Source organism: Littorina saxatilis, linkage group LG2, assembly GCF_037325665.1.
Source record: "Littorina saxatilis isolate snail1 linkage group LG2, US_GU_Lsax_2.0, whole genome shotgun sequence".
NCBI lineage: Eukaryota > Metazoa > Mollusca > Gastropoda > Littorinimorpha > Littorinidae > Littorina > Littorina saxatilis.
Window position 1 is genome coordinate 85,835,569 of NC_090246.1, and position 22,601 is coordinate 85,858,169.

The following is a 22,601-nucleotide window of genomic DNA, read 5'->3' on the forward strand; positions in this document are numbered from 1 at the left end:
AGAGAGAGAGAGAGAGGGGGGGGGAAGAGAGAGAGAGAGACAGAGAGAGTGAGAGAGAGAGAGAGAGAGAGAGAGAGAGAGAGAGAGAGAGAGAGAGAGAGAGAGAGAGAGAGAGAGAGAGAGCGAGAGAAGAGAAAGATAGATTGAGAAAGAGACCGCAGGGAGAAAGAGAAAGACATAGAGAGAGACAAAGAGAGAGAGAGAGTAACACAGAAAACCAAGAGAAGACAGAAAGACTAGGAGTATTTCAACAAACATTTTGAGTGTTTGCCAGGTAGAAAGTAGGCGGGCGCTGTTGGCTTTTCGAAAAGTCAAGGCAAAGCTCCTTAGCTTTGGCCGACAGAGGGTTGGTGTGCTTTGGTCAGAGGGTTTTGGCCGAAAAGTCATGCCTCTCTGGCCGATTATTGCATGTCGCTTTGTTGACCGATGGGGGTGTTAAGTTTTGACACACCGTTGAGGAATACATGTTGACACTTCGCCCTGTTGGTTTTACCTTGCAGATTATACTTGGAGTTTTTTGGCTACTATATATATATATTATGTCTACATCTTTGTTTTCTTCCCCCCCCCCATCCGCACCCTCCCCGATATTGTATGGCTTGTCCATTTTTGTACGCCTTCGAGCCTTTCTACTATAATGTCTACGTCTTTGATTTTCTGTTTCATCTTCTATTTTTTTTCTATGGCGTATTCACTGTGGCTATATTTGTAGGCGTTCAAGCCTTTGCTACTACTGTAACTATATCTGTTTTGTTTTTGCTTGTTTGTGTGATGTTTTTTTTATTGTGTCCACATTTAAAAAAATTTAGACTGTGGTTTTGCTCTTGACCAACATAGGAGTATTTGCGGTTTTCGAAGAGGCATGTGCCCTTTTGCTAATCAGCGTTGAATGTTTAAGCTCAACAGAATATTCTGTCGAAATATTGGACATAATATGCCATAAAAAGAAAATGAAAACGTTGACAAAAGGAAAGATGATTCGCGTCGGACGTGTAACACAACCCCCCCTCCCCCCTCCCCCCACAAAGACAGAAGAAAATTTAAAGAAAAAGATGATTTACGAGCCATTTATCATAACATTGATGAGAAATCTGACTTAATTTTGCATTTACAAAACCAAGACGTTTAGTTCTTTTAATAGTATCAACGCTATTGACATGAGCAGAGAATAAGCATACAGAATGTTTACATGTATTCATCTTAAAATCAGGGAACATTTGTTTGACTTTTAATTCATACAAAGAGAATGAATTTCTGCAATTTCATAATAATAAACACGAGCAATCCAGTAAACCAAACAAGGTTTAAACACACACACACACACACACACACACATACACACACACACACACACACACACACACACCCACACGCGCGCACGCACGCACGCACGCACGCAGACATAGACAGACAGACACACACAGACTCACACCCACCCACCCACACACACACACACACACACACACACACACACACACACACACCCTACCAAACCCCAACCCTTCAGCCATCATCCCCCACTCACGACCACCCCACCCATAAGCATATGGCGTCAGAATGACCGAACGTCAAGAGGCGAAGACGGGATTAGCAATACTCCTCTCGAGAAGTGCCTGACAACAACAAGAGGAGTACTAACAAGATCACACAAGCACTCCCCTCCTGTTCAAGTGCCGTACAGCATCGATCATCTATAATCCCGTCAAAAATCCGGTCCGGAATTTAGGACTACCGCACACTTTTGTCATCCGATCCAAAAGTGGTTTCGATTTTATGGAGTAATGGATATATTTGGAGTACTTAGAGTTTTTGCTATCTTTTTATAAAGATCGAAGGCAGTTTCAAATTTATCTCAATGTAAACGCAAAGTCGAGTGGCCGGTATTATTTTCACAATACATGCATGATAGCTTAGAGTAAACAACAAGTCGCGTAAGGCGAAATTACTACATTTAGTCAAGCTGTGGAACTCACAGAATGAAACTGAACGTAGTCCGCCGCTAGTGCAAAAGGCAGTGAAAGTGACGAGCCTGTTTGGCGCGGTAGCGATTGCGCTGTGCTTCATAGCACGCTTTACTGTACCTCTCTTCGTTTTAACTTTCTGAGCGTGTTTCTAATCCAAACATATCATATCTATATGTTTTTGGAATCAGGAACCGACAAGGAATAAGATGAAATAGTTTTTAAAACGATTTCGGAAATTTAAATTTGAGATCATAATTTTTATATTTTTAATTTTCAGAGCTTGTTTTTAAATCCAAATATAACATATGTATATGTGTTTGGAATCAGAAAATGACGAAGAATAAGATAAAAGTGTTTTTGGATCGTTTAATAAAAAAATAATTTTAATTACAAGTTTTCGATTTTTAATGACCAAACTCACTCATTAGTTTTTAAGCCACCAAGCTGAAATGCAATACCAAATCCCGGCCTTCGTCGAAGATTGCTTTGCCAAAATTTCAATCAATTAGTTTAAAAAATGAGGGTGTGACAGGGCCGCCTCAACTTTTACAAAAAGCCGGATATGACGTCATCAAAGGTATTTATCGAAAAAATGAAAAAAAAACATCCGGGGATATCATACCCAGGAACTCTCATGTCAAATTTCATAAAGCTCGGCCCAGTAGTGTAGTCTGAATCGCTCTACACACACACACACACACACACACACAGACAGACAGACACACACATACACCACGACCCTCGTCTCGATTCCCCCCTCTATGTTAAAACATTTAGTCAAAACTTGACTAAATGTAAAAACCAGAGTCAAGCCAAGGTGGAAAACAACTAACAACGTAAATACTAAAAAGAATTAAAACCAACAACCTATACATTAAACAACACAAACCAAAATCACAAAACAAGAGAGAGAGAGAGAGAGAGAGAGAGAGAGAGAGAGAGAGAGAGAGAGAGAGAGAGAGAGAGAGAGAGAGAGAGAGAGAGAGAGAGAGAGAGAGAGAGAGAGAGAGAGAGAGAGACAGAGAGAGAGAGCGACACAGAGAGAGAGAGAGAGAGAGAGAGAGAGAGAGAGAGAGAGAGAGAGAGAGAGAGAGAGAGATAAGCATTTGCTTGAGTGAGTGTCCTAGCTGTATGTTTTGAACTGTTCATGCGAAGAAATTCTGAATAAAATTTTGTTTAAACCAAAGAGAGAGAGAGAGAGAGAGAGAGAGAGAGAGAGAGAGAGAGAGAGAGAGAGAGAGAGAGAGAGAGAGAGAGAGAGAGAGAGAGAGAGAGAGAGAGAGAGAGAGAGAGAGAGAGAGAGAGAGAGAGAGAGAGAGAGAGAGAGAGAGAGAGAAATAATAAGTCGTTTTCGACTGAAATGCGTGATTTATAATAATACCTTGATACACGGTTTTGAACAACAACAACACACACAAAAACAGCAACAAAACCTCCTTAATTAAATATCTTTTCTATAAAAAAAAGAGCAATTGGAAATACATGTATTTAGACTTCACTAAGAACAAAACTGATTGAAACCCCAAAAGAATCAGGGGAACACACAAAAAAATGTTGTTCCTTTTCACTGCATACAATTAACGCAGAATGTTATTAACATCAGAGCTCTCTAACGCCCACATTGCAAAACACCGAAAGAACGCTACTTCTGCATATTACAATGTCTTGCAACCAAATCCTCCGGCCCGCAACAAATTTACTAACACGTGCAAAATACCGTCATTATGGTCATTTGCGGTTAATACTCAAAGCTGTGGATAAGTCTCTGTCCAGCCGATTAGTGCAGACCATCACCGGATTATAGACCAGCTGGACTCATCACTAAGATGGGAGATGTTTCACAAAGCTTACTGGTCAGGTAACGGGAAGGCGACAGTGACCAGGTCATCTTTTTCTCTTCCATGATTTGTTTTAACTGTAGTCACTATATGATCGACTTGCAAAGTTATGTTTTTGTTGTTGTTAGATTGTTTGTTTGTTTGTTTGTTTGTTTGTTTGTTTCTGTCTTTCGGGAGGGATGGTTGGCAACACTGTAATGCTGTGCAAAATATTTCCTGAAAATGTACATGTCACTTGAAAGCTGTTGTATTTATATAAAACACTTTTCCATCACTTATATAGCCTACTTATGTTTTTTGTGTTTGTGTGTGTGTGTGTGCTCGACCTCTCATTTTTTGTTCTCTCCTTCTGTTCTTTCTTTCTTTCTCATTTCCAACGTTAATGTGGGGTAAAGCTGATACCTGAACCACCCCCCCACCCCCCAAAAAAGAAAGTCCCCCCTAAAATCAGATCTTAAAATAACAAAAGGTCGGTAACAAAGCATTTTTTCCGAGTTGAATACTTCTATTTTCGATAAGTGACCTAGCTATCATACATCAGGAAAACCTCACAAGAAAAGATATTCAAAAGAATCCCAAACTAGCAAACTGTCTGGGGGGAAGGGCGACTATATCTGTTACACGAAGCCGTTCTTATTTGGTACAACTGAAAGTAAAAACATGTGTATACATTACACATTAACATATCATTAGTGTAGTTACATTTGTAGGAATTGAAAAACATCTAAAAAAAATAAAAATTGAAAAGCGTTAGACACTATCGCCTTAACAGCGGTTGATTCAAGGCTTGTTTGTGGATGGTCTGAACAAACGCTTAAATGGCGTGTAATCACTGTGACTTAGCCAAAGTGGATTAAGACAGGCTTTTTGCATCCGATTACTATTGCTTAATCTCCCGTGTTTTGTTTATTTTCACAACGAGCTGCTCTAAAAGTTGATAATGATAAAGAATCTCCACTTGTCACTGGAAAATATCGCTCGCTGGTATTCTTTAAGATTCTAGTTTTGATCTCAACTTTGATATTGATAGACTCACCGCTTGTGTTGTTTTTTGGTAGCATCCCCCTCCCCCCCCCCCCCCACACACACAAAAAAAGAGAGAAAAAAATAAGTTTTATACTAATCAATTTGTTGATGTGAGTGGTAGACTAATGTAATTCGTGCTTGTGTTTGTTGATGAAGTTTTCCCTTTCTTTTAATCAGCTATAGAAACCACATTGCGGTTACATTCCCACATTTTTTTTAATTTTACCACAATTATCTTAATTTTCCGTTAATTTCATACATTCTTGTTGTTGGTTTAAACAGTGTTTTATTCAACAATTAATGGATATAATATATAATCAGCATTGTTGTTGTTGTTGTTCCTGTTTTAGTGTTGTTGTTGTTGTTGTTGTTGTTGTTGTTGTTTGTTTCTTGTTTGTTTCTTCTGTCGTTTTTTACTCGTTTTATTTTTAGATAACTTTTTGTCGCTTCTTTACCCTTTTTTTCTTCCTTTTTTTGTTTTATACGTCAGTCATGTAGCTCACGTCAGTATTTCCGTTTCCGATTTTTGTTGTTGGTCATACGTTGCATGGTCACGTCCGTCATTGCATACTATTTTCAGATGTCTTTCATTTTACGTTGCTGCCTTACGTCATCGGTTATCATTCCCTGGATCCTTGAAATGTCCTTGAAATGTCCTTGAAATGTCTTTCCTCTTGATACGAGTGAGTAAGAGGCCAATCAACCGACACGCGTAAACCCCAACAAACATCAATGCCGACTTGTCCAGGCTTTTACATAGGCTTACGATGAAAGATGTCAATTGCACAGACAGTGAAACCCTTCTTTTACATAGGCTTACGATGAAAGATGTCAATTGCACAGACAGTGAAACCCTTCTTTTACATAGGCTTACGATGAAAGATGTCAATTGCACAGACAGTGGAACCCTTCTTTTCAGACCTCGCAATTTAAGACTCCCTCCTTTTTAAGACCTTCTTTTCTCAGGCTTTCTGTTCCCAACCTCTGTAAAATTACCCCTATTTTAAGACTCGCTCCATCCCTCCCTTCAGACCCGATTTACTCAGATTACAAGGGGGGTTCCACGTGTCATCGTTTCACAGCCTGCTCGTTTTCTCTGCAGAGCGCTTTAAAAAAAAAAAATATTTGTAGATCTTATTTCACACACACACACACACACGTTTCAATCTGCTGTAGAAATGTCGAGAGAAAAAATTCCATCGTGCACAGAACATTGCCAATTAATATTTTGATTTTTGCCATGTGTCCAAGTATAAGGATTTTCTTATCCCGTCTAAACGCATGTACAGATCTATGGATTTTTTTACACGGGCAGGAATTTACCTTAACAAAAAAAAGAGGTGAACTTACTTTTTTCACAAAGAGTTGTATTGCCAATTTCTTAAGGTACCATACTTCTCGCGCAACGCGTCATCTTTACCGCCTCGGATCTGGCCAGTGTTTACATGGGACAAGCTCATCCCAACTTCAGTTGGAGCTTGACCAAAAATCTACAGCTTGGCTGCTTCCTGTACGGCATGGTAACTTCTTGATGAATTAAATGTACAGATTGACATAGGCGTCAATAACTGAGTAAGATATGAATTCCTCAGAAATTCCCACTCTGCCCAAGGAACACCCAAGGTTTTGATGTTTGGTATGTGCCCAAGTGGAGGGAGGTTCTTATCCTGTGTAAAATCCTGGCCACATCGATATCTGAGTTGGTGAGTGGAATCTTTTACACCGGTGCCTTCACCCTGAGGGGTGCTATTTTTTTCTATTTTTTTTAAACAAAACTTTATTCAATTTTCATGATGACAAAAACAAGACATGGTTTTTAAGATTACTAACTCAAGCATATATAATGCTTATTTTAAGTAATCCTGGTAAGTACATAACAAAGGTTAACATGATGGCGGACTAAATACATTAACTCATTTCAGACAACTTGTAACAAACAGAAAAACCTGATATGCAAACATCAGAAAAGGGAGGGGGTGGTAGTACAGAAGGTGGGAAAAACAACAACAAGAGACAATCAAAACTTGACTAAATGTAAAAAGACATGGGGCACGAGAGAACAGAAATAAGCATAAGAATAAAAGAAGAAGATGAAGAAGACTTGGAGCGCCAGATATTTGGGAAGAGTGGATCTTGTCACAATAATAATAAATGCACAGAAGACACACACGCAAAGTTAATACATTTTGTGATCGGCGAAAATGTCACTCGGGTGCTATTTAATTATTAAAGTTGATAGCGTTCGCAAAAAGGAAAGTACATTTTGTACCTTTCAAGGTGAGAGACATAACACTGTCAAAAACGTAAACTTCCTTGATGTTTACGGGATTGTTCAGATAAAACTGTTCAAGAAAACATGTGAATAGTATACCTCAAGTGGCTGCTTAGTTACACACATATCTGGATACACGCGTGAAGGAATTTCTCTAATGTGTTTTTCTCCTTTTGAAAACAAAACATTAAAAAGTTGATCACGCCAAACCACCGTGGCCTTACGTTTAGCTGGCATACTTTAAATGTTTTATTGTGAAACACAGAGATACGCACACACGTACGTATGCACGCGTACAGGCGCAAGCACACACGCACGCACACACACATACATTCACACACATATACACACACGCACACACGCACGCACGCACGCACGCACGCACGCACACACACACACACACATACAAACACACACACACACACACACACACACACACACACAAACAAATACACACACAAAATTAGTGTTCAGCGTACTGTTGATGCTTTCTTTCCCAAATTCTGTCTGTGTCTTTGTGTACGCAAACGACATAAGAACTGGGTGAAGATGTACGAAGAACTTGCACTATGGGCAAATGCATTCAGGTGTTACTCAGTTTTTTAATTATTTTTTTTCTAGGGAAGGGTATCGATGTCAAAATAAAATAAAATGCTAACAACACACGAAAAAAAGAACAACAAAACACACAGAAACTCAGGGTAAGACATCTTCTCTCCCAAACTCTGCAGATTTTCCATCTGTCTCTGCCCCTCTGTCTCCTCTCTCTTGCCCCCACCCCCCCTCTCTCTCTCTCTCTCTCTCTCTCTCTCTCTCTCTCTCTCTCCTCTCTCTCTCTCTCTCTCTCTCTCTCTCTTTTATTTGTATATCTATCTACATATTTGTGTGATTATCCTTATAGCAATTATTTTACTTATCTAGTTATGTATTGACTTATTCATTTATTGATGTATTTATTCATTCATTTATCAATTCATTTTTTATTTATTTTTTATTTACTAAAATAATAAATTCGTTAAATGCAATACTTATCCAACAATTATTGATTGATAGGTCGTTTGCTTTGCAAATTACATAATTAATTAATTGATTGACTCATTAAGATTTGTAGTGTTCTAATTTTTTTTAATTTTTTTAATTTGTAATTTTTTGTTAAGCCATTAGAATACAGAATACAGAATACAGAATCTTTAATTGCCCAAGGTTGGGAATTTGTGATGACAGTGATGCGATGTGCTAACCTATGCTCTTTTTTCGCTTTGTTTTGCCATGAATTCAACCTAGAATATAAATCGGACAAATATGACAGCGGATCGAGGGCATCTTTAAAATTAACGCACTGTCCAATTCTTGTCTCAGTCATCGCAGCAGCCAAGCTGTCTCTAACACGACAAATCTCAAACTGGAGATATCTCACACACGCAGGCCAGCAGATCTGGCGGGCAAAGTTTGTCTCCAAATCCCCAAAGCGCGCCTACTTAATCCCGCATCACAAACAGCGGTGGGACACCACAGAGAGATACCGACACACACGGACACAGGGTCAGTTTCACATCTGATAACCGCTTAAAGTTTACTGGCTGGTGTAAACAGCTGATTGTGATGCGAGGCGCGTTGAATCAAGGAACGGAGAACAATGGTTTTGGAGTATGAGTCTTTTTACATTTAGTCAAGTTTTGACTAAATGTTTTAACATAGAGGGGGAATCGAGACGAGAGTCGTGGTGTATGTGTGTGTGTGTGTGTGTGTGTGTGTGTGTGTGTGTGTGTGTGTGTGTGTGTGTCTGTGTGTGTGTGTGTGTGTCTGTGTGTGTGTGTGTGTGTGTGTGTCTGTGCGTGTATGTGTGTAGAGCGATTCAGACGAAACTACTGGACTGATCTTTATGAAATTTGACATGAGAGTTCCTGGGAATGATATCCCCGGACATGTATTCCATTTTTTCGATAAATACCTTTGGTGACGTCATATCCTGCTTTTTGTAAAAGTTGAGGCGGCACTGTCACACCCTCATTTTTCAATCAAATTGATTGAAATTTTGGCAAAGCAATCTTCGACGAAGGCCGGACTTTGGTATTGCATTTTAGCTTGGTGGCTTAAAAACTAATGAATGAGTTTGGTCATTAAAAATCGGAAACTTGTAATTAAATTTTTTTTTTTATTAAACGATCCAAAAACAATCGTCTTATTTTTTGTCATTTTCTGATTCCAAAAACATATAAATATGTTATATTTGGATTACAAACAAGCTCTGAAAATTAAAAATATGAAAATTATGATTAAATTTAATTTTCCGAAATCGATTTAAAAACAATTTCATCTTATTTCTTGCCGGTCCCTGACTCCAAAAACATATAGATATGATATGTTTGGATTAAAAACAAACTCAGTAAGCTAAAAAGAATAGACATACAGATACGCGTGTTATCCTGCTCAGCGCGACCATTACCGCACTATTCTGGCTTGTCAATTTCACTGCCTTTGCCACGAGCGGTGGACTGACAAAACTACGAGTATGCGGTCTTGGTGAAAAAATGCAGTGCCTTCAGTTTCATTCCGTGAGTTCGACAGCTTGACTAAATGTTGTTATTTCGCCTTACGCGACATGTTTTAAATTTTTTTAAGGCCACTGTTCTTTCTTAGTCGGGAGCGTGGTGATTTCAGCATTTTTTTTAAATATATATATATATATATTTTTTTATCTCTCTTGATTATTTAGTTTTGTTTGTGTGTTTGTCTGTGTATGTGTGTGTGTTTTTGTGTTTTTTTTGTAGGGGGAGGGGGGGGGGGGTTTGTTAAGTTTTTTGGTTGCTTTTCAAGCTCAGATTACCAGTATTTCTTGACTGTTCAGGTTGTGGCATTTACGTACAGACCTGCTTGTTTTGTTTAATTGTTTTACAATTTCTCTTTTCCTCCAAGAGTTTAAGGAGAAGAAATAGTGTGCACACCTTAATGATATGTGAGCCACCTATTAAAGAAACATAGTTACAAGCCGATACTAAAAACAATAATCGTAGTATATGTATAGGTTACAACACGAGTGTTTTTTTATATGGCTTGTATTTCAGTCAAGACCCAGCGGATGAATATCATCGGGAGACACGAGCCTCTGGCGAGTGGCTCTCGATTGATATTCCCGCTGGGTCTTGACTGAAATACAAGCCATATAAAAAACCACGAGTGTTGTAATCTGTATATCCCATTCTACCATCAAACACAAAGTGTAGACTACTAGCGGCACTGTTGCGATCTGTGCAGGGTAAAACTGTTGCCAGCGAGACTTAGCCCTTTTGCAACCTTAAACTAAGTGACCGTCGCTGAAAAAATAAAACGAATGAGTGCATCGATAAGTACGCGGTAACACTACTTTCAGACCATTTAAAAGCTTTAAGTAAAGGTTCGTAAGTTGCAAGAAAGTAATGAAGTCGAATAGAAATTAATTTAGTTGAAGCGCACAATTCTTTTGTTTTGCGTTTCAGGTCGGCAGAACGGGCGAAACGGGTTTGGGACCCATTTGGCTTACTCGATTCAGAATTGATTCCACGTTGTTTTTCTCGAACGTGTGTAATTAGGCTTATTGACAGAGAAGCAAATTTTAGGGAACAAATATGTAGGTTTAGATTTAACCATTTGCTCCCTATTTGAAATGTATCTACGTGATAAACTGTTTTGCGAGTGTGTTTGCATGGATGAACTTAAACTGGTATGGCCCGTGTGAGGAAAACGCGACCGACACGTCTGTCACCGCCGATTGATTGCATTTTGAAGGAATATGACTGGATTACGGAAAAATATGTGGACTTACTGCAGAGCCAGGCAAAAGAGTAGACTTGCTCGCAAAACACGTGAAACAGCCGATGTTTGATAGCTGAAGGCGCACACCAAAACACACTACCGACAGAAGTTCTCAAAAGTCGTCTGCTAACGATGCAAGGGGAGGGTACTCGTGTTTTTGTTTTGGTTCGCTAGCATCTGGTTATCTTGTAAGTTGAATGTTCGTTTTTTTCGACCTGCATTGCTTTCATAATGAAAGAAACTTTTGCTTATTGCATCTCATACATCAGATCAGTTCTGAGATTCATTTTTGCGTGCAACTGATATGGTTTTCTGAGCCGTGCAATACGATTTTAGAACTTCATACAAATGTGTCACATTGTTCGGCGCGAGGTCAAAGGTCGGGAGGAAAGTAGTCCTTTGCCCAAATCGGAATCTGCACTATCATATATTTTTTGGAGTCCATGATGTATTTATTGAGCTATAAAAATACAACATATATACCCATACTGAAGTAACAGAGACAAAGAAGGGAGGTCATGGGATATATGAATATATATATCATAACAATTAAGGGACCAAACTATTAAAAACTATTAAATCTGTTAACACATATGACGTCAAATAATTCTGCTCATGCTTCAGAAAAAACCAAACAGGCTTCGGCACCCCCCCCCCCCCCCACCCCCTCTCTCTCTGTCTCTTTCTCTGTCTGTCTGTCTATCTCTGTGTCTCTTATTACTGTCTGTCTGTCTCTCTCTCTCCCTCTCTCTGTCTCTCTCTGTGTGTCTCTCTGTGTCTCTTATTACTGTCTGTCTGTCTCTCTCTCTCCCTCTCTCTGTCTCTCTCTGTGTGTCTCTCTGTGTCTCTTATTACTGTCTGTCTGTCTCTCTCTCTCCCTCTCTCTGTCTCTCTCTGTGTGTCTCTCTGTGTCTCTTATTACTGTCTGTCTGTCTCTCTCTCTCCCTCTCTCTGTCTCTCTCTGTGTGTCTCTCTGTGTCTCTTATTACTGTCTGTCTGTCTCTCTCTCTCCCTCTCTCTGTCTCTCTCTGTGTGTCTCTCTGTGTCTCTTATTACTGTCTGTCTGTCTCTCTCTCTCCCTCTCTCTGTCTCTCTCTGTGTGTGTCTCTCTGTGTCTCTTAATTTGTATTCGCTAGTTTCTTTAACTCATATTATATTTTATCATTATTGTATTATTATAATTATTATATTATTTTTAAACTCTTTCTAGCGCTCAAATGCATATAACAATTTGACTAATAAATTAACAATTGGTATTTCGACCTCGATTTTTCGGGTAAATATTAAACAAGCACTTTTGCTTACTTTGCTTGATTTTTTAATCATAAAAAATTGCATCAAACTCTCACAGGCAAAAAACCCCAACCCCAACAACAAATACAGGGATTTTGTCCAATATTAAAAACGAAAAGTAAAATTATACTTTTAACAATCGATATGTGTTAAAAGATATGCGCATGTTGACTGCATTTTTCATCCTGACATGTAGGCTTAGGTTTCACACAAAAATCTAGCAGGGCATTAGCTAAGTTTGAAATTAACAGAGATGACTGAAAGAAATAGAGAGATGTTGAGGTAACATAATTTTAACAGCAAAATGGGGCCACAGCAAATTCACTTAATCAAAAGTAAGTTCTGCTATGATTAATTAGGTTTATGTAGATTTGGCAATCAAATATAAAGGCATATTGCACTTGATTGTCTGTTAAGTCTGCGCGTGTCTTTGGTATTCATTCTACGTTGACTTGCATAGGTAGATTAAAGATACCAAAAAAGGACCAAGAAATGATCAATTCTATATGGAATCCAGACAGATAGACCGACCAACAATGGCAACATGCTGTGAAATCAAATAAGATGCGATAGGTATACATCCATACAATCAGGTTTGGAGAATCATTTTGAAGGGACAGCCCTTTCTATGAAAATAGTTCCGATATTGCTATCTCAGATTTGCCAACGTTTTCACATGGGATAAGGTGGTCCTGATTTGGCCTATACATGATGGTCCGCTGGACCCCAAAAGCAACACTTAACTAACTAACTAACATGGGATGAGAACATCCCATCATTTGGACACATTCTGTTTTGTTTTTTTGTTTGTTCGTTCATGGGCTGAAACTCCCACGACACATTCTAAAAATCAACATCCTATACCTGCCTCCTGTGCGAAGCTGTCATTATTTATGAAAACATTTGGAAGGAACAGCCCTTTCAATGAAAACTGTTTCCTCCCAAAACGGCGTATGGCTGCCTAAATGGCGGGGTAAAAAACGGTCATACACGTAAAATTCCACTCGTGCAAAAAACACGAGTGTACGTGGGAGTTTCAGCCCACGAACGCAGAAGAAGAAGAAGAAGAAGAATGAAAACAGTTCTGCTTGCTATTTCAGATTTGGAATTTTTTTTATGGGAAAAGAACACCCCTCCACTTGGACACATACTAACCAATCGACATCCAGCCTGCTTCCTGTGCGGAGCTGGAATTTTTTTAATGAATAAATTAAGCAGATTGACATTAGTGGCTTTTAAAGGAAATTAATGAATGAAATAATCCTCACTCTTCACAGAAAGCACACAGGCTGTTGATTTATGGTATGTGACCAAGTGGAGGGATGGCCTTAACCCGTGTAAAAGCCTGGCCGTGTCTTCTTCTTCTTCTTCTGCGTTCGTGGGATGAAACTCCCACGTACACTCGTGTTTTTTGCACGAGTGGAATTTTACGTGTATGACCGTTTTTTACCCCGCCATTTAGGCAGCCATACGCCGTTTTCGGAGGAAGCATGCTGGGTATTTTCGTGTTTCTATAACCCACCGAACTCTGACATGGATTACAGGATCTTTTTCGTGCGCACTTGGTGTTGTGCTTGCGTGTACACACGGGGGTGTTCGGACACCGAGGAGAGTCTGCACACAAAGTTGACTCTGAGAAATAAATCTCTCGCCGAACGTGGGGACGAACTCACGCTGACAGCGGCCAACTGTATACAAATCCAGCGCACTACCGACTGAGCTACATCCCCGCCCGTCTGGCCGTGTCTGAGATGGTGAGCCTGACTGTTTACACGGGAAGGACTGTGCCTTTAAACGCGGCCATAGTCCGACAGACTGACAGACACACCGACAAACAGGGAGAAGGGTATAGACAGAGAGGAAGACGGGCAGGTATGCAAACGTATACTATACAGACAGGCCGATGACAGACAGACAGACAGATAGTAAATGAGATGTATTTTGTGCTTTAAACCGCCTTACACTGCGAGGCAACTTTCCTTGCTTTTCACGGCAAGGCCAGTAAAATCTTTGAGACTTTGAGTTTGAATTGACAGAGAGAGAGAGAGAGAGAGGAGAGAGAGAGAGAGAGAGAGAGAGAGAGAAAGAGAGAGAGAGAGAGAGAGAGAGAGAGAGAGAGAGACAGCCAGACAGACAGACAGACAGACATACAGACAGAAGGTCAGGCAGAAAACTCAACAATAGTCACTGAGGCACAGCGACTGGCAGACATACAGCAATCAACTTCTGACTAAAATATGTGGATATTGTTTTCAGAGAATTGAGATTTCGGTGCCAGCTTTGGTCAGATTCAGTTAATTTAATAGTTTCTCGAATTGTTATACACGTAATCATGACGCATAGACACAGCATTCGATCCGCCGCCCAAGAGTCAAACACAAACACGAACACAAACACAGACAATATAAACACAGAATGTTTCTGAGTTCAAGTTTAGTATGGTCACTTTTTAAAAATGTCACTGATTCCTCTTTAAAGCGCTGTTCGTCAGTTGCTGCACTACAGCATTTGATAATTTTTCATCAAATAACTATTTTCTCTAAAAAGTTTTTTTTTTGTCCAAGCAAAAAGTAGAAATAGCATTGATTTTTCTGGGCACTCTGTGTGTTTGTTACAGTCAGCGCACGTTTTCCAATGTGTATGACGACTTGTCATTCCTTTCCCTGAGTTATGCAGCGTCCCTAGTCAAGTTCCAATGGTATTTGATTATTTTTCATTGAGTAACAATTTTCCCCCCAAAAGTAACAATTTTCAGGCAAAAAGAGCTGAAATAAGCATACGTTTAACTGAGCACACTATGTTAAATACAGACAGCGTATTTTTGTGCGTGATGCCGTTCCTCTTTATTCATCCTGAAAATATGTCCATGATCGCGCAATATTTTTTGTTTAATGGTACATGTATAAACTAAAAGGCATCGTAACCAGTAAAACTAAATTCTACTTACATCGTAATTTTATTTTGATAAAAATAAGGAAAACGCCAAATGCAATCAAAACCTGTTGGTTGAAGAGTTCTTATCTGGAAATCTCTCGTGTAAAACCGTTAAAATACAAAAAAAAAATTGTAAAGCGGTATAAGCTTAAAGACAAAAGGTATATCTCAAACAACAACAAAAATCACTTGGTCACGGTAAACTTTTAACCTAAGTTCTAATTACAACAAATAGATTCATTTGATATTAAAAACAACTGTCGAATGCAAGCAAAAGAGGTCGGTTTACAATTTCTTTCTAGTATTCTCGTATAAAAACCAGGAAAATAAAGAAAATCTTGCAAACATATTGAAACTTAAAGACAAGAGGAATATATCTTATATCGTAAACGGTTAAACTAATTTCAAAATACAGAAAATAATTCAATATAGCAGAGAGAAAAATGTCTGATACAATAAAACCCGGTACTTGGTGATTTCTTTTCCGATATTCTCGTATAAAAACCCGCAAAATAACAGATATTTCTGGTTATTCGGAACACTGCTGTTTTCAGATGGTGGATAGGGGGACAGATATTGTACACAAGGTATGCATTCGTGTGTTTTAGATACAGGCATGAAGAAGTTTAATTTTGTATTAGACCACCAGAAGAAAAAGAATGATCAGCCTAAACCAAAATACAGTGTAAATGTTTAAAACATTAAAGTAAGATCAATATTTGAAAACTTACAGACAAACAGTTAGAAGCACAGACAGACAGACAGACAGTCAGACAGACACAGACACAGACACAGACACACACACACACACATACACACACACACACACACACACACACACACACACACACGCTGTCAATTCTTCCTTTAAACACCACAGAACTGAACAGACCCCACACATAACACGACTTACCTTAAACTCAGACCGCAGAAAGTGAACCGGGCCTCTTTCGTCCAGCTGCGATCTGCTAGTTCTGTGTAATTCTGTCTAAAGTTCAGGCTATCAGATCGATTTCAAAACCACAACTGATAATCTGCAGAATAAATTTCATCAATTTTAGCTAAGAGCCTCGTCAGTTGCAATGCAACATTCGTCAATTTCTGTTAAAACCCCTCGGCAGTTGCGTTACAAGCCTCGTCAGTTACTCTCATTGATCGATTTCTAACTTGTCAGTTTCAACGAAACAGTGATCAGTTTCATTCAGTGTCCTTGTTGTGGTCAATTTCACGACTTATCAAGCGAGCGCGTGACAAAAGATGCAATGCCAGTGTCCTTAGAAGGCTTGGGCATAGCATAGCACCTCGTGGTTTCGAGGCGAAAATATAGTTAGCGCATGCGCAAGCGGCACCTCGCGCGTTTGACGGACAGCTGAAGGCGGGTCGCGCGCCACCCATGTCAGTTTACACAAGCTTGTCGATTTCCATACAGCTTTGGCCTTCCACCTATCGCAGGCTTCAGCGCTCTCGTGCCTTTCGCCTTGTTATCATAATCGCGTTTTGGATACAAAATTAAACACGTTGGGTCATGATAGCGCATGGAGTCGAAGATCGCTGGCTCTCTGTCTCTCTCAGTCAGTCTAGGTGCCTCTGTTTCTCTCTTTTTCTGGCTTGAACACTTTTTGTTCGTGGATGTAAGCTCTGCCTGCGTGTCTGTCTCTGTCTGTCTGTTGACTGTCTCGATCTGCCTGTCTGTTTGTCTGTCTCTCTATCTCTCTTTCTAATTCTCTCTGTCTCTCTTACTATTTCATTATGTCTCTCTATTCTCTCTCTCTTTCTGTCTCTGTGTCTATCGTCTCTCTCTCTCTCTGTCTGTCTGTCTGTCTGCCTATCTCTTCTCTGTCTCTCTCTCTGTCTCTCTGTCTCTCTCTCTCTCGCTGAATGAAAATCTAATCATGATGTTAAGTACATTACACAGTTAGATTTTTCAATTTGTGTTGTCGTAATTAACGTTGTTCTGTTCTAGTTGACCCTTGCTTATCTTTACCTCTGTTTATACAGATTTTTTCTTGTCTTGTCTTACTTCCGCACACACACACACACACACACACACACACACACACACACACACACACACACACACACACACACAAACACACACACACACACACACACATAAACACTATACAACACACACACACGCACACACACACACACACACATGCACACACACACACACACAAACACAAACACACACACACACACACACACACACACACACACACACACACACACACACACACACATAAACACTATAAAACACACACACACGCACGCTCACACATTTAATTCATTCTTTGTTGATCTTCTGTTTGAAATCTACCTGCTACGTCTCACCTAAGCCTCCATCGAACTTTTTTTTTTTTACCAGGTTTACTTTTCGTAACAAGTTCAGAAATGGTCAAATATTTAAAGAGGAAAGTAGTCAGTTGCCTTTTCTGACAACATCATGTAGACAAAGCCTAGAAGAAACAACGAAAACCTATTGTCTTAGGCACGGCCAGGCAAGACTTTGCTCTGTTTTTCTGTCTGGGGTTCGAACCCAAGCGGTCATTGTGGCGAGCAACAACATCCACTTTGCCATGGCGCTGTGTGCTAAGCGTGTCTTGACCATTGTTCGAATGGTTTCTGCTTCCTGTCCACTCTGCTGCGTCTCTCCCCGCCGTAACTTACCCCCTAAATCTCTCTCTCTCTCTGTGTCTCTCTCTACGACTCTCCTCCCGCCCGGTAGCTCAGTTGGTAGAGCACTGGACTTGTGATCGAAAGGTCGCAGGTTCGAATTCGGGCCGGGACGGACACGGGTCAACTTTATGTGCAGACCCAGAGACGGAAGCCATGTCCCACCCCCGTGTCATCACAATGGCACGTAAAAGACCTTGGTCATTCTGCCATAAGTGCAAGTGGCTGAATACACCTAAACACGCAGACGCTTGGGTAGCGCGACTCCGTTGCTGCTAGCTTTCCACTGGGAGGAAGCGACCCGAATTTCCCAGCGATGGGACAATAAAGTAATGGAAATGAAATGAAATGAAAATGAAACTCCCCCTCTTTCTCCCTCCATCCCTCTCCGTCTGTCTGTCTTTCTTTCTTTCTCTCTCTCTCCGCCCCCTCCCTCCTCTCTCCCTCCCTCCCTTCCTCCTTTTCTCTATCTATATATCTATTTCCAACCCCCTTCTCCCCCCATCTCTCTCTCTCTCTCTCTCTCTCTCTCTCTCTCTCTCTCTCTCTCTCTCTCTCTGCGCCCCTCCCCCTGTCTATCTCTCATTCTCTTGGCCTCTCTACCTCGGAGAGTGTATTGTGATGTATGTACTGTTTGTTACAAGATGAGTGTAAGGCTAAACGTGCAGCAGTGGCCAATTAGTATACGCGTGAAAAGAAGATTAGCAAGGACTAGCCGCAAGACACGACTAAATGATATACCATCCTTTAGTGATACAGTTTTCAAGTTGGAGTCCGCTCCCATACCACCCACCTCCTCCACCTCCTGTCCTCAACCAGCATCCCTGCCGACCCCCCCCCCCCCTCCTCTCTCTTCGGCGTTGTTCTGCCAGTGGCCAAAGTCATCCCACGCTGTGTACAAGTTGGACACTATCCTCATTAAGGTCCGGCCCCCACAAGAAAACAAAAGTCAACGTTCTGCCAGTGACATCCTTTCTCTGGAAGACAAAAAGACAATCACCACCTTCAGGCATCCGCCCAAAGTCTATCAGACGATGCGTTAGCGGGCCAAATACTCGGCAAGCGAGTGAAACGAGACTTTGTGGTCAGCTAGCAAAGAGGGCAAGCAAGCAAGTCACTATAAGGCGAGGGCAGGGAATACGTTGGGGGGGCCAAATACTCGTCCAGCAAGCAAGCAAGCGAGCGACTGAGACAAGGCTTTGTGACGAGCCGTCAAGGAGAGCAAGCAAGCAAGCAAGCCAGTAACTAACGCGAGGACAAGAGATGCTTCAGAGGGTCAAACACCCGTCAGGCAAGCAAGCAAGGTTTTGCAGCGAACCCGTAAGGAGAGCAAGCAAGTACCTTAAGCGGGGATAGGAGATGTGCAAGACGACCAAATATTCGTCAAGCAAGCAAGCAAATCAAGGACAGAGGCGGCATTTCAGGACCAAATAGTCAACAAGCTTGGAAGCACCTAAATCGAGCAACAGAGTGTGCAACAGAGGGCCAAATACTCTTGCTGTGAAGCAAGCAAGCAAGCAATCAAGGCGAAAACAGAAGATGCAATTCTCAGGTAAAAAAAAAGTCAACGAGTTTGAAAACACCTAACCTGAAGACAGAGGTTGCAATAGAGGACCAAAACCTCTCGCTGGCAAGCATGGAACATTGCCACTAAGGCGAAGAGACACGATGCATTTCAGAATCGCACAGTCGTCAATCTAGCAAGCAAGACAGACGATGAGTTAGAAGGTCAAATAATCAACCAGCAAGCAAGCAGGACAACGCAAAGCAAAATTCATATAAAAAAAAACTACAGTTAAATAAAATAGATAAATTACAACAACAAACAATACAACAAATAATGACAAGACACAGTTCTTCACAATACTCAAAAATAACACAAATAAGGCAAACAAGCAAGCAACTACTAAGCAAGACAAGGACAGAGGCGGCATTTCAGGAGCAAAATATTCAACAAGCTTGGAAGCACCTAAATCGAGCAAAAGAGGATGCGCCTGAGGACCAAAAACTTGTCACGCAAGTTAGCAATCAAGGCGAGAACAGAGGCTGCATTTCGGGGCCAAATAGTCACCAAGCAAGCAAGCTAGAAAGGAGGCGAGTGACACGCGTGTGCAGGTCTGGAGGAAGACAAGGGGACTAAGGGAGCAAGATTTGTTTGTTTGTTTGTTTGTTTGCTTAACGCCCAGCCGACCACGAAGGGCCATATCAGGGCGGTGTTGCTTTGACATTTAACGTGCACCACACACAAGACAGAAGTCGCAGCACAGGCTTCATGTCTCATGCACCCAGTCACATTATTCTGACACCGAACCAACCAGTCCCAGCACTAACCCCATAATGCCAGACGCCAGGCGGAGCAGCCACTAGATTGCCAATTTTAAAGTCTTAGGTATGACCCGGCCGGGGTTCGAACCCACGACCTCCCGATCACGGCCCGGGGCGGACGCCTTACCACTAGGCCACCGTGCCGGTAGGGAGCAAGAGGGCGGATAAAAACAAGCTGAAGACATGCAAAGATGACAGAAAGCCAAAGCAAAGAGGAAAACATCCACCTGACAACGAGCTGAGGAGACGGCCAAAAAAAGGAATGAGAGCAAATGGAATCAGCAAGCAGAGGGTGGTCAAAGACTATCAGAAGAGCGAACAGAATCAACAACCAGACACCACGTAGAACAGATAGAAGACGAGAAACACAAAACGTGAATCAAGGAGAGAGAGAGAGAATGAGAAAGAGAGAGAGAGAGAGAGAGAGAGAGAGAGAGAGAGAGAGAGAGAGAGAGAGAGCGAGAGAGCGAGCGAGAGAGAGGGGAGAGAGAGAGAGAGCGAGAGAGAGGGGAAGAGAGAGAGAGAGAGAGAGGGGGGGGAGAGAGAGATTGGGGTGGGGTGGGGTGTGAGGGAGATGGGGGGGGGGGGGAGGGGTAGGCAGACAGAAAACAGAAAACAACAAGCAGAGCCGATACAATCAAGAAGAAAGCGCGGATATGGAAACGACAGGAGGTGAAGGAAGAAACAGAGACACCAAAAAAAGAACAACACATGAGACAAGAAGAAAAAAAATGAAAAAAAATCCGACAAGCAGCCAAATTGGCTTCCAGACTGACTGGCCGTGTAACGGTTTGCTGCACGGTGTCCAGCGGTTTGTTCAGGACCTGTCCCGCAGGCCGGAGTCAGTGGCTGGACACACTCGGACCCCCAGCCAACACTGACTAGAAGAATGACCGTCTTTCATTTGTCCCACGTCCAGCTGACAGGGCGCAAACTTCGCCCTCACTTGCACTTGCTGCTCAGTGATGTCCGAGCCAACAGCGTGTTGGCACGTCGTCCCCCCTCCGCCCCCCCCCCACCCCCCCTCCATAAGACGGACAGCGGCTATTTCCGAGAGGCTGACATTGTTTGCACAAAAAATTGGCAGGCCGGACGGTGCGATGGCGAGGATTTCCACAAGACTGACATGCTCATCATAGTTTGAATTTTAATCCCTTTTAGGCTGACTCGTGACTGAAAATGCGGTGTGGTTATGGCACGCTGTTAATCTAAGCCTGTTGTCAACAAATTGTTTATGATCCGATGCTACTGCAGGAAAACATTTTTTTTTGGATACAAGACGACTGTACCAGTAAGGCTCCCCGACATAGAACAAAGTTAAGTTAAAAATATCGAAGACAAGGCCATGAGATCAATCATTGGAAGACCCTTTACCAGCAAAGATCCGACAGAGAATATCGCGGAATAATCAAATTGATGCTCTTGGACTTTGCGGGAAAACAATATTCAATGTAGGCTAGGTTCGATGAAAAACGGACTGTTGTATTGCTCGTGAATTAACACGTGACCTATGTTCCGTTTATTCAAGGAGCGTAAATTGCCAATATGAGCTCCATTTTGAGGTAAATTTCTTATTTTCCCATTTTACACGCTGTCTAATCAGCCTCGTAATGAAAGTCAACTTTATCGTTTTTAATTAAAAAAGAAAGTTTCAAGATTGATGTTCAATGTGGATGAAATAGTCTGTTTCAATTGCTGTTTAACTGACCAAATTGCAGCTTTGGTTGATTTTTAAAAAACTCGTAATACCTGAACAAGAAAACATAACATATGTTGTCATATCCTGCCTTATTGTAACAAAGTTACTGAATGGAGAAAAGGCTTTCATGTGTTTAAGCTGACAAGCGTCAGGAGCGTCAAGTATTTTGGTTTTTGGCACCTGTTTTGCGACATAGCGGAAAGCGTTCTGACGGCGTCACTGCAGTCTTTGCGCATGTTTCACATCTCAAACAGAGGACGACGCGCAGATTTTTAATCTGATTGTTCAAAACAGGCATCGCTTCGCTTGCATTTTCCTCATTTTTGAGAGGGGCCAGCCTTTATTTTTCTGCTCTTTCTTCCTGGCTTAAAGTTTTGCACCGTGTGTGTGTGTGTGTGTGTGTGTGTGTGTGTGTGTGGGTTTTTTTTTCTTCAAGCTGGGTTACGTTTTAGTGTGACAATGTGTCATAAAAGTATTTGTAGCATATTTCAGACACTCACCTTTTTTTTTTTTTTTTTTAATAAAACTTTTGACTGATCTGACCAAATCATGCGTCTGTTGCCATATTCACTGATTCTGCTTCGGATGTATATGGAATGAAATGTTTTGTAAAGATTCAGTTAAATCCCAACAAAGAATTAACGTAATATGTAATTGCTTTTGCGGCTTAAACTGACCTTTAATTTATATGAACTTAACGGTTGAAACATTTCAAAGCTGAACAACAATGTAAACAAAGACTGAAAGAAAACTTTGCAGATTTGTTGATGAAGACATAAAAT

At 41.1% G+C, this 22,601-nt stretch overlaps 1 protein-coding gene across 1 annotated transcript in view; it reads right to left on the reverse strand.

Moving 5' to 3' along the window:
* LOC138959995 (homeotic protein ocelliless-like) overlaps window positions 1–16,357 on the reverse strand; it is a 60,531-nt gene extending 44,174 nt beyond the window's left edge. Inside the window, exon 1 of the mRNA XM_070331708.1 lies at window positions 16,033–16,357. The gene's annotated coding sequence lies outside the window, so the exon portion shown is untranslated. The remainder of the gene's footprint in view (window positions 1–16,032) is intronic.
* Window positions 16,358–22,601: the final 6,244 nt, after the last annotated feature.